Consider the following 10996-nt stretch of genomic DNA (forward strand, 5'->3'; position numbering starts at 1 on the left):
ATAAACTCGTTTGTTGTGAGATCGTTGTGAAGCGGCCGGTCTGCGTTGTCAAAATAGATGACGTCTAATCCTTTCTCATTTTCCACATCTATTCCCCTCTAAACACCCAAACTTTAGCTCTTGGGTTTGTTCTTTCCCAGGGTGGCTTGTTGTTTTGTGCAATCTCTGTAATCTTTTATTTTTAAAGTTGTTATCTTAATTGGGATGGTGCAACGTGTAATATATTTTTTTAAAAGGTCTTAAACAGGAATGAACTCGTTTGTTTGTGAGACGTTGTTGAAGCCGCGGCTGTCCTCGCGTTGTCAAAATAGATACGCCAATCCTTCATTTTCCACACTTCAAAAGCTGAAAAACACCCACTTTTAGCTCTTGGTTTTGTTCTAATGGGTTTGATGTGTGCAATCGCTGTAATAGTTTTATTTTTAAAAGGTCTTAAACAGAATAAAAATACAAAAAAATCGTTTGTTCGTGTTACATGCTCGATTGTTGCAAACCTTCACGAGAAGCCGCGCCGTCGCGCGCTGTCAAAAGAGCTGACGCAACTCCTTCCATGTTTCACACTTCAACAGCTAAAAACACAACCCACTTTTAGCTCTTTGGTTTGTTCTAATGGGTGGATTGTTGGGCAATCGTCTGTAATACTTTTATATTAAAAGGTCTTGCACAAGACTAAATTTCTTTGTATGTGGAGCTCGCTGTGCACTGCACGAGACAGCCGCGACCGTCTCGCGCTGTCCAAAAGAGCTGACCGCAACATCCTTCATTTTTCCACACTTCGAACACCTGAAACACACCCACTTGTTAGCTCTGGGTTTTTGTTTCTAATGGGCTGATTGTGTGCAATCGCTGTATATTTTCTTTTTATAAGGTCGTAAAACAATAATAAATTCGTTTCTTGTGATCTCGGTAGTGCGAGTGCATGAGAAGCCGCCGCCGTCTCGCGCTGTCAACAGAGCTGACGCAAATCGTTCATTTTTCCACACTTGCACAGCTGAATAAACACACCCACTTTTTTAGCTCTTGGTTTGTTCGAATGGGTTGGATTGGTGCAATCGCTGTAATATTTCTGTTTCTACAGGTCGTAAACAATAATAAAATCGTTCTTTCTGCGAGGCTCCGTAAGTGCGAGTGCAGAGAAGCGAAGCGCGCTCTGTTCTCTCGCTGGTCCAAGAGCTGACGCAAATCGATTTCATTTTCAACACTTCTAACATCTGAAAAAAACCCCCACTTTTTAGCTCTGGTTTTGTTCTAATGGGTGGATTGTTTATGCAATCGCGTGTAATATTTTATTTTTTAATAAAGGTCTTAAACAAGGAATAAAATCGTTTCGTTTGCGAGCTCGTAGTGCCGAGTTCAGTGAGAAGCACCCGCCGTCTCGCGCTTGTCAAAACAGCTGACGCCAATCGTTCCTTTTCAAACTTCAACAGTCGAAAACACCCACCAATTTTAGCTCTTGTTTGTTCTAATGGGTGGATTGTGTGCAATCGCTGTAATATTTTATTTTATAAGGTGGCTTAAACAAGAATAACTTCGTTTGTTTGTCGAGCCGTTGTAAGACCACTCGCTGAACGGAGGCGTGTGAATTCGCTCTCTCGTCTTTCTCCTCTTTCTGTGGCACAGATATATACATTTTTAATAAGCCCTGTCCTCTGTAATATTCAAAATATGTTGGTTTAGGTGTCAGAGTGAAATAAATTCATGTATTTATATGTATTTTTAACCGATTTAAAGGGTGAAAACTAAGGCAGACTCCTACCATAGTCCGGGAATTGCTCCTGTAGAGGCGCAGAAATGTTTTCTAACAGGATAATGGGAGTCTCAAAAGGGGAGATTTCCTGACTTATAAAAATTAATAATAAATAAACTGTAAGTCTGATCAGTCTAAAAGATTTATCGCAACAAACTACACCCCGGGCCCAGGTCTCTGCCGAGTTTTGGGGCTTGTGGCTTTAAAGCCCTAGGAGGAGTAGCGTTTAGTAAATTTAAGTCTCATAAAAAAATAACATAATAAGAAGTTTCAAATAGACATAACAGTATGTTGGCTTGTGCCAAGCCAACATAATAACTAGAATGTAAAGTTAGTGAACTAACTTTGATGTTGGCTTGGCCTTGGGGCAAAAGAGCCACTGTAATTTTGTTGTCCAAACCTTCTTGAGCTGCCTTGGTGGAAAAAAAAAAACTTCCAACAGTATTTTCAATGGACCCTTGCTGTTTTCTTTTCCAATAAAAAGCCCTAGGCTATGAACACAGCAGTTCAACAGGTTTGGCTAGCTGCAGCGAAAAATAAGTCATGCCTTTTTTCCCCCCCCCCTGTTTGCTATTTCTCAGGTCCTCTAAAACTGAAGTGTTTGTAGGCAACAAACACAGAAGGTAAAAGAAACAATGTTGTTTAAGTCAAGGTGAAAATCGATATGAAAAATAGATAACTAATATAGTTTCCTTTTCACTTTATGTGTGATAACTTGAGAAATATTGTTGTCAATACTATTTAAAATGGGAAAAAAAACGTAATGGTACTTAGGGGATTACAGTTTTTGCATAAATACTATATTGGGCTTTATTAAAGTTTATGAAAATAGAATGCATGTATAGTTGCATTTTAAATATTTATGCACATATAAATGGAAACATTTTCAAATCTTTTAAACAGATTTTGAAGTATTTTCTATCCTGTGGCGCCATCGTGTGGATAACATTCGGCATTGTGGCCTTCAGTTCTGAACAACATTATGAAAAGGGCCAATATTTTTTGAATGATTACAAATGTTAATGATTAGTTCACTGATAATATACCCACATTAAAATCGAAATTTACTGATTCTGTATCTTATTTCATGCTTTAAGAGTTTATTTTTCAACTTACATTTTCAAGCAGTGATGATTGATAACTATATGAGTTGATAAATATTTTTTTTGCAATTATAATACATAAACTATATAAATGATGGACAAAATTACAACAGTTTATCTTTTTCATAATAATTTTACTATTGACAATACAAAATATAGACATACAAAAAAAAAGCAGCCAAGACGAATGATTTTCTGTTTTTTATATAGATTAAAATTGAAAACAGAAAGCAGCTGGTAAAAGGCAGTCACTTTATATTCAAATCCCAGTTCATGATCCCATTTCCCGATTTTATTTTTTCTACAGTTATGTTCACTGTGGCTGTTTTCCCCGTTTATATTCGCCAAGCTATTATGTATTTTGAAATAATCTTTTATGGTGATTTTTTTCCGTTCTTGCAACGAAAGCCAGAATCAGCGTCCCTCTGTAACTCGAGAGATCGATGCAATGTTTTTTTCTGCCCCCTAAGACAAAAAAAAATATCTCACAAGGCACTCATTAATCTCTATAATATATTCTTCTAATTGTTTTGTACTGATTCGCTGGAGGGTTTTTAATGTAAAAAAGGCTGTGGTTTCAGTATGTAGACCTTTTTCCCCATGCCAGTGTTGAAGTCTCGAGCCGCCAGAGAGTCTGCGCAAATCATTCAATTGTCACAATTTACCAAAAATCTGAATTTAGCCGTTGGTGTGTCTAAGGATGTGGATTGTGTGCAATCGCTATAATATTTTATTTTTAAAAGGTCTTAAACAGGAATAAACTCGTTTGTTTGTGAGGTCGTTGTGAAGCCGCGCGGTCTCGCGTTGTCAAAAGAGCTGACGCAAATCCTTCATTTTTCCAAACTTCAACAGCTGAAAACACCCACTTTTAGGCTCTTGGTTTGTTCTAATGGGTGGATTGTGTGCAATCGCTGTAATATTTTATTTTTATAAGGTCTTAAACAAGAATACATTCCTTTCTTGTGAGCTCGTAGTGCGAGTGCACGAGAAGCCGCGCGGTCTCGCGCTGTCAAAAGAGCTGACGCAAATCGTTCATTTTTCAAACTTCAACAGCTCAAAAACACCCTCTTTTAGCTCTTGGTTTGTTCTAATGGGTGGATTGTGTGCAATCGCTGTCATATTTTATTTTTATAAGGTCTTAAACAAGAATAAATTCGTTTCTTGTGAGCTCTTTGTGCGCCTGCTCGAGAAGCCGCGCTGTCAAAAGAGCTGACGCAAATCGTTTATTTTCAAACTTCAACAGCTCAAAAACACCCTCTTTTAGCTCTTGGTTTGTTCTAATGGGTGGATTGTGTGCAATCGCTGTCATATTTTATTTTTAAAAGGTCTTAAACAAGAATAAATTCGTTTCTTGCGAGCTCGTTGTGTCACTGCACGAGAAGCCGCGCTGTCAAAAGAGCTGATGCAAATCGTTCATTTTCAAACTTCAAGAGCTGAAAAACACCCTCTTTTAGCTCTTGGTTTTTTCTAATGGGTTGATTGTGTGCAATCGCTGTAATATTTTATTTTTATAAGGTCTTAAACAAGAATAAATTCGTTTTCTTGTGAGCTCGTTTTGTCGCCTGCTCGAGAAGCGCGCGCTGTCAAAAGAGGCTGACGGCAAATCGTTCATTTTCAAACTTCAACAGCTCAAAAACACCCTCTTTTAGCTCTTGGTTTGTTCCAATGGGTGGATTGTGTGCAATCGCTGTAATATTTTATTTTTAAAAGGTCTTAAACAGGATATACAAACTCGTTTGTTGTGAGGTCTTTGTGAGGCCGCGCGGTCTCGCGTTGTCAAAATAGATCGACGCAAATCCTTCATTTTCCACACTTCAACAGCTGAAAAACACCTTTTTTAGCTCTTTGGTTTGTTCTAAAATGGGTGGATTGTGTGCAATCGCTGTAATATTTTATTTTTATAAGGTCTTAAACAAGAATAAATTCCGTTTCTTGTGAGCTCGTAGTGCGAGTACAGGAGAAGCCGCGCCGTCTCGCGCTGTCAAAAGAGCTGACGCAAATCGTTCATTTTCAAAACTTCAACAGCTCGAAAAACACCCACCTTTTAGCTCTTGGTTTGTTCTAAAGGGTGGATTGTGTGCAATCGCTGTCATATTTTATTTTTAAAATGTCTTAAACAAGAATAAATTCGTTTCTTGTGAGCTCTTTGTGCGCCTGCTCGAGAAGCCGCGCTGTCAAAAGAGCTGACGCAAATCGTTTATTTTCAAATTTCAACAGCTCAAAAAACACCCTCTTTTAGCTCTTGGTTTGTTCTAATGGGTGGATTGTGTGCAAATCGCTGTAATATTTTATTTTTATAAGGTCTTAAACAAGAATAAATTCGTTTCTTGTTTCTTGTGAGCTCGTTCAAAAGAGCACTGTCACTGCACGAGAATCCGCGCTTTCAAAAGAGCTGACGCAAATCGTTCATTTTCAAACTTCAGCAGCTGAAAAACACCCTCTTTAGCATCTTGGTTTGTTGCTCAAATAAAAACCCTCTTTTAGCTCTTGGTTTGTTCTAATTGGTGGATTGTGTGCAATCGCTGTCATATTTTATTTTGATAAAGGTCTTAAACAAGAATAAATTCGTTTCTTGTGAGCTCTTTGTGCGCCTGCTTCGAGAAGCCGCGCTGTCAAAAGAGCTGATGCAAATCTTTTATTTTCAAACTTCAACAGCTCACAAAAACACCCTCTTTTAGCTCTTGGTTTGTCTAATGGGTGGATTGTGGTGTGCAATCGCTGTATATATTTATTTTTAAAAGGTCTTAAACAAGAATAAATTCATTTGTTGTGAGCCCGCTGTGAGACCACTCGCTGAACGGAGCGGTGAATTCTCTCTCGTCTTTCTCTCTATTCTGTGGCCAGATATACATTTTTAATAAGCCCTGACCCCTGTAATAATCAGATATGTTGGTTTAGCTTGTCAGTTTGAGGGAAAACTGTATTGTTTGTTTGGTGTTTTTATTTGTTTTAGGTTTTGAGTGAAACCCGACTCCTCCCCTTAATCTCTAACGGGTATAGAGATCGCTAAGACATGTGACCAACTGGGCGGCAACGTCATCAGAACGCAAAGAATTATGGGTATGTTTGGCCAGTTTACCTGGCTGGCATAGCAGGCGTTAGTGTTCTGGCATGAAAAAAAATGAAAAAAATTAGCGTGGAAAACAGAATATAATCGTACAAAATGCAGCGGACTAAAGGAAAACATTGTCGGACCATACCGCCTAAAACTAAATCCTAATGCAAAGACGAGATATGACGAGAAAAAAAGTGAATCAAAGGACGGATCCTTACGAGCAGAGCGACCTGGTCAAGGGACGTCAAACTGTTGCCCAACTTCCAGCACCCATATATTTACAACTACACGATACTAAGTGTTAGTGCATACACACACGAAGTTTTCTATTGGACTTTTTATAATGTAAATGTATTCATTTAAATGTATTTACATGTTAAATATGTAAAAGAAACTGAAATTGAAGTTGGATGTTACTACTATTTAAGTTATGTACTTTGTGTTTGCAACCAAAGAACACTGATTTTGCACAATTATTCCTTAATATAGATAAAGGAGGCAGAATTTCATTCAGTCTTTGTGTATTTATTTTACAGACATGGCTAAAAATCATTACATGTGAGAAGAGACATTACAAAATCTTTTGGAAAACAATAAACACATCATATTAGATGTGAGCATGGTATATAATTCTCCAAAAGGGCTTGAACCGGTCTGTGTTCATAGCTTTACCTCAGTATGGCCGAGGTACAGAGAAAGGGGTCCAGTCAGAATCACACTCCAACCATTTCATAGGCAGGTTTGCCTGCAAACACAGTCACCAAATAAATTGCTATGTAGCCTAGATGTACAACATTTAAAACTGATTAACGTTACGCTTTAGTACGTTGGTAACTTAAGCTCATCTTCTAGCCATTTCATGCTACTGAACAGTTAACATTGGCCTAACGTCAAATCTAATGGTCTGGTTGAGTCAAACAAAACACACTGGTTATTTGCCCACAAACATAACATTTACCGAGAGTAATTGTAAAAACTTACCTTTGTGAAAATGTTTTGAACACACCATCGTGTGGAGTGTTATCGAAGGTAATCTTGGGCTCCTTACTGCTGCTAACGTTATGCATGCCATTCATCAACTTTTTGTCACCTCTGAAACATGGCTTGTTACTATTATTTTTCCACGCTGGAAAACGATAAAAGTATATTCCGTTCTTAAGCTTTACGTCATTTCTATCGTGAGAACGACTATTCCAGTTTATAACAGCGTTCTTCCCTCCATGCATAGAAGTCTGGCGCGTTATGTTTGTGTCGCGGTTTCCCAAAATGCTTTGCGTTCACCACTGGGAATACGTCATGATGACGACACATTAGCAATCTCTATTGCAACGGGTATTGCAACTAGGGGCGCAATTTTTCTCAGATAATGTAAGTCTATGAGTAATGTATTTTTACATTTAAAAATTAATTAAAAAAAAACTTTAAGTCTGATCACTCTGAAAAGATATAGCAACCAGCACCGCTATATCCCGCAGGTGTCTGCCGAGTTTGGGGCTTGTGGCTTAAAAGCCCTAGGAGGAGATACGTTTGGAATTCTGTCTCAGAAGAATAATAATAACTAGAATGTAAAGTTAGTGAACTAACTTTGATGTTGGCCACTGTACTTGTGTGTCCAACCTTCTTGAGCTGCCTTGGTGAAAAAAAAAAAAACTTCCAACAGTATTTTTCAATGGACCCTGCTGTGTTTTCTGTTGCAATAAAAAGCCTAGGCTATGACAACAGCTTCAACAGGTTTGGCTAGCTGCATGCGAAATAAGTCATGCCTTTTTTTCCCCTGTTTGCAATTTCTCGGTCCTCTAACTTAAGTGTTGTAGGCAACAACACAGAAGGTAAAAGAAACAATGTGAAAATAGATATGAAAATAGATAACTAATATAGTTTCCTTTCTTCACTTTATGTGTGATAACTTGAGAAATATGTTGTCAATACTATTAAAATAAGAAAAAAGTAATGGTTCTTAGGAGATTGCAGTTTTTGCATAAATACTATATTGGGCTTTATTTAAGTTTATGAAAATAGAATGCTCTGTTTTGGATTTTTTATTTTTGTATATAAATGTGTGATTTTAAAATCTTTGAACAGATATTGAAGTATTTGCTATCCTGTGGCGCCATCGTGTAGATAACATTAGCATTTTGGCCTTCATTTCTGAACAATATTATGAAAGGGGACAATATTTTTTGAATGATTACAAATGTTTAATGATTAGTTCACTGATAATATACCCACATTAAAATCGAATTTACTGATTCTGGAGCTTATTTCATGCTTTAAGAGTTTATTTTTCAACTTACATTTTCAAGCAGTGATGTATGATAACTATGTGAGTTGATAAATTATTTTTTTGCAATTATAATACATAAACTATATAATGATGACAAAATTACAACAGTTATTTTTTTCATAATATTTACTATTGACAATACAAAATATAGACATACAAAAAAAGCAGCCCAGACGAATGATTTTCTGTTTTTTATAGATTAAAATTTAAAACAGAAAGCAGTTGGTAAATGCAGTCATTTTAATATTCAAATCCAGTATCATAATCCATTTCCGATTTTATTTTTCTACAGTTTATATTCATGTGGCTGTTTTCGTTTATATTCGCCAAGCTATTATGTATTTTGAAATACTCTTTTATGTGATTTGTCCGTTTTTGCACCGAAAAGATAGAATCAGCGTCCTCTGTAACTCGAGAGATCGATGTCTTTTTCTGCCTTAAGACAAAAAAAATATCTCACCAGCACTCATTTTAATCTCTATAATATATTCTTCTAATTGTTTTGTACTGATTCGCTGGAGTGTTTTAATGTAAAAGGCTATAGTTTCAGTATGTAGACATTTTTCCCCATGCCAGTGTTGAAGTCTCGAGCCGTCAGAGAGTCTGCTGCAAATCATTCAATTTTACAATTTACCAGCTCACAAAAATCTGAATTTAGCCGTTGGTGTGTTCTAATGGGTGGATTGTGTGCAATCGCTGTAATATTTTATTTTTAAAAGGTCTTCAACAGGAATATAAACTCGTTTGTTGTGAGGTCTTTGTGAAGCCGCGCGGTCTCGCGTTGGTCAAAATAGATGACGCAAATCCTTCATTCATTTTCCACATTTCAACAGCTGAAAATTCACCCACTTTTTAGCTCTTGGTTTGTTTTAATGTGTGGATTGTGTGCAATCGCTGTAATATTTTATTTTTATAAGGTCTTAAACAAGAATAAATACGTTTGTTGTGAGATCGTAGTGCGACTGGACGAGAAGCCGCGGCGTCTCGCGCTGTGAAAAGAGCTGATGCAAATCGTTCATTTTCAAACGTCAACAGCTCAAAAACACCCACTTTAAGCTCTTGGTTTGTTCTAATGGGTGGATTGTGTGCAATCGCTGTAATATTTTATTTTTAAAAGGGTCTTGAACAAGAATAAATTCGTTTCTTGCGAGCTCGTTGTGTCACTGCACGAGAAGCCGCGCCGTCTCGTGCTGTCAAAATAGCTGACGCAAATCGTTCATTTTCAAACTTCAATCAGCTCAAAAACACCCTCTTTTAGCTCTTGGTTTGTTCTAATGGGTGGATTGTGTGCAATCGCTGTAATATTTTATTTTTAAAAGGTCTTAAACAAGAATAAATTAGTTTGTTGTGAGCCCGTTGTAAGACCACTCGCTGAACGGAGCGGTGAATTCTCTCTCGTCTTTCTCTCTCTTCTGTGGCCAGATATACATTTTTAATAAGCCCTGTCCCCTGTAATATTCAAATTATGTTGGTTTAGCTTGTCAGAGTGAAATAAATTCATGTATTTATATGTATTTTTTTTAAACCGATTTAAAAGTGAAACAAAGGCAGACTCCTCCCTCAGTCCCGGGAATTGCTCCTGTAGAGGCGCAATTTTTCTCAGATAATGGGAGTCTATGGGAGATTTCTGACTTATAAAAATTAATAATAAATAAACTGTAAGTCTGATCAGTCTAAAAAGATATAGCAACCAGCACCGCTATATCCCGCAGGTGTCTGCCGAGTTTGGGGCTTGTGGCTTAAAAGCCCTAGGAGGAGATTCGTTTGGAATTCTGTCTCAGAAGAATAATAAAAATAAAAATAAAAATAAAAATAAAAATAAAAATAAAAATAAAAATAAAAATAAAAATAAATATGCCAAGCCAACATAATAAAAATAAAAATAAAAATAAAAATAAAAATAAGTTTAAATAGCATAACAGTATGTTGGCTTGTGCCAAGCCAACATAATAATAATAAGTTTAAATAGAATATCAGTAAGTTGGCTTTCTCAAGCCAACTTAATAATAATAATAAGTTTAAATAGGATATCAGTAAGTTGGCTTTCTCAAGCCAACTTAATAAAAAGTTTAAGACGGATTTCAGTAAGTTGGCTTTCTCAAGCCAACTTAATAAGTTTAAATAGTAGATCAGTAAGTTGGCTTTCTCAAGCCAACTTAATAAGTTTAAATAGTAGATCAGTAAGTTGGCTTTCTCAAGCCAACTTAATAATAATAAAATTTTAAGACGGATTTCAGTAAGTTGGCTTTCTCAAGCCAACTTAATAAAAAGTTTAAGACGGATTTCAGTTGCCAAGCCAACATAATTTTAAGTTTTAGATCAGTAAGTTGGCTTTCTCAAGCCAACTTAATAAGTTTCAACTTAATAATAAGTTTAAATAGTAGATCAGTAAGTTGGCTTTCTCAAGCCAACTTAATAAGTTTAAATACAATTTCAGTAAGTTGGCTTTCTGAAGCCAACTTAATAATAATAAGTTTAAATACAATTTCAGTAAGTTGGTTTTCTCAAGCCAACTTAATAACATTAATTACATTAACAACAATTGTATGGCATTTATTAATGTGACTCTCTCTCTCTGTCTTTCTCACACACTCACTTACACACACACACACACACACAAACACACACACACACACACACAAAGAACAATTTTATATATATATATATATATATATATATATATATATATATATATTCAATAAGTTATTATATAACATATAACATATAACATTATATAAGTTAACATGTACATCATTTATATAGCATTTATGAATCTTAGTTAATATTATGTTCAAAATGGATTACTA

This window comes from Cyprinus carpio, chromosome B17, assembly GCF_018340385.1.
Source record: "Cyprinus carpio isolate SPL01 chromosome B17, ASM1834038v1, whole genome shotgun sequence".
Taxonomy (NCBI): Eukaryota; Metazoa; Chordata; class Actinopteri; order Cypriniformes; family Cyprinidae; genus Cyprinus; species Cyprinus carpio.